This window comes from Oratosquilla oratoria, chromosome 29 (genome assembly GCF_046742065.1).
Source record: "Oratosquilla oratoria isolate Oo_2021 chromosome 29, ASM4674206v1, whole genome shotgun sequence".
NCBI lineage: Eukaryota > Metazoa > Arthropoda > Malacostraca > Stomatopoda > Squillidae > Oratosquilla > Oratosquilla oratoria.
Genome location: NC_134805.1, coordinates 40,989,865 through 40,992,364, shown reverse-complemented (window position 1 = coordinate 40,992,364; position 2,500 = coordinate 40,989,865). Strand labels below are relative to the sequence as shown.

General features: G+C 44.5%; 1 protein-coding gene across 1 annotated transcript in view; it reads right to left on the bottom strand.

Moving 5' to 3' along the window:
* LOC143040746 (paramyosin, long form-like) overlaps positions 1-2,500 on the bottom strand; it is a 129,455-nt gene that overhangs the window by 126,467 nt on the left and 488 nt on the right. The window lies entirely within an intron of this gene.

The following is a 2,500-nucleotide window of genomic DNA, read 5'->3' as shown; positions in this document are numbered from 1 at the left end:
ATGGACCAAAAGGTCTCCTGTGGGCATGCTTTTCCTTTGCAATCCTTTATCAAAAGACAGGACATGATGAGAGTAAAGGCAACAAGGGCCCTTTGATCTCAAGGAAAGATCCTTGCGACTCGGTAGCGGCATGCTTGATCTGCTTCATTCTGGCTGGCGCCAAAAAAAATCGTCTGGAGGAAAGGAAATCGCTTAGGTAAATATCGCCTTCCTCCATCCCCCTTCCGTACAGAGTGCTACTCTTCTTTTTCCTCTGGCTATCGTTAGGCTATTTCATTCATCTTCGTGGCATTTACTTCCCCCCCCTCTCTCTCTCTCTCTCTCTCTCTCTCTCTCTCTCTCTCTCTCTCTCTCTCTCTCTCTCTCTCTCTCTCTCTCTCTCTCTCTCTCTCTCTCTCTCTCTCTCTCTCTCTCTCTCTCTCTCTCTCTCTCTCTCTCTCTCTCTCTCTCTCTTTCTGTCTCCCTTTCTCAATCTCTCTCTCTCTCTCTCTCTCTCTCTCTCTCTCTCTCTCTCTCCTCAATCTCTCTCTCTCTCTCTCTCTCTCTCTCTCTCTCTCTCTCTCTCTCTCTCTCTCTCTCTCTCTCTCTCTCTCTCTCTCTCTCTCTCTCTCTCTCTCTCTCTCTCTCTCTCGATGGATTCCTCCCGTAGTGGGTAGCATTTTTAATTTTCTTCTAGCCGTCGCTAGACCAGTTCTTTTTGTTCCCTTAACTTTATAAGATCGTTGTTTCCTTTTGTCCCCTTAACTTTATAAGATCGTCTAGAATTGGTCAGGATGCTTCCAAGGACTTTACAGGAGCAAAGGAGACGAATCTAAATATTTCCGTGATTTCAGTTTCAGAAAATAAAATTCGAAGAAGCGAATTTTCTATTTCTTTCCCAAGTGAAATGGAATTGTTTGGCGTTCGCCAAGTAACTACACTCGCCAGTAACCTAACGTACGAAAGCACAGAGATCTTTTCTTCAAGTGGGCAAATAGTTCTTCAAATGGGTTACTCATAGAAAGTACAAAAGTATTACCTTAAGCTGAATAAGATTGTCTGGTTTTAGTTACATTAAAGTTTCTGAAGTGGACAAGGTACGCTAGACGAAGGTCCGACAAGATTTTGGACCTTGCACGGGAAGGGTTTCCCTTTCAATTGAATGAAATCGTCTACCTTAAGCTAAAGGGAAAACAAGGCAAGACTCTTCTCGCAAATGATGTCTAAACTCGAAGATGATAAAAAGAAAATACTATCGGTAGCCAGAATAAAAAGAAACTTGGTTCACAATACGGAGGAACTTCAATGAGATAAACTATAGCCCCTTAGCTGTCAGGGAAATAATTGACGGCAGCCATAATACAAGAAATAGTGGCTGCCACCTTGTGTGGCGAAGTGTGACAAGCAAGATGGAGCACATGATGGGAGATCAAGAGGTCGCAACTGAATCCGTCCGCTCACGTTTTCTTATAAAGATTTTGTAACGAAACTGGTCGCGTACTTCCCGTAGACTTTTTGTGTTTTCGCTCATGTGTGTGTGCGCCTAAATTTATAGACTTCTCGAAGGTCACCAGAATGGCGCAGTTACCGCGCCCGACATTCCTTGGCGGGGAACTCCCAATGAAGTTAAGGTGAAGGTTTTCTTTACGTCCGGGTGCGGAGAAGGAGGGTTCCCTCAGCTCAATGAAATCGTCTGACAGCCAGAATAACATAAGAACATATGAATGGAAGAGACTACAAGAGACCATAAGGTCTACACTATGCAGTTCCATGTCTCTTACCACCTATCATCGAGATGGGTCTAGTCCTGGGATCACCCAAGGGATTCCCTCAGCTGGATAGAATCATTGATAACAATCAGACTATGTATGACGATCTTTGATGATTTTGTTTTGGCTAAGGCCAGACGATTTTCATTCAGCCGAGAGGAGCCTGGCGGCCTCCGAGTCATCGACACCCATTCGTTCTTTCATTCCTTGATCTTGTTCCTTTTCTTCTTCCTCCTCCTCCTCCTCCTCCTCCTCCCATTCGTTCCTGTTCTTGTTCCTTTTCTTCTTCCTCCTCCTACTCCTCTTCCTCTTTTGATAGTTTCAGAAGACGCAAAACCGTGTGCAGCGCACACACACACTACTTCGTCAGAAACCACACAACGAAGATTTCTTTAAACCTATCAAAGCACAAGGTCCACTTTCATCAATGTATTTTGCTGAACGCTAAACGACGTTATCCATCCTAAGAGGGACGTAACCCACACAAGGAACCTGTTAAACTCTAACGCAAACTCTCACAGTAACCGGGATTAAATTTGTATCATGAGCTCTTGGTATAAGACTGTAGTATTTTATATGTACTGAGACATGAAACAACAGGTTGAGACGGGCATGTAACTGTACGATTTGCGGAAGGACTGTTCCGAGTGGATTTGGGATCTGCGAGGAAGACTGCAACGCGGGAGGTGTGAGACTTAGGAAGTATGGAGCTGAGATCTTTCCGCTCCCACACACGTTTAACACTTGCAAGA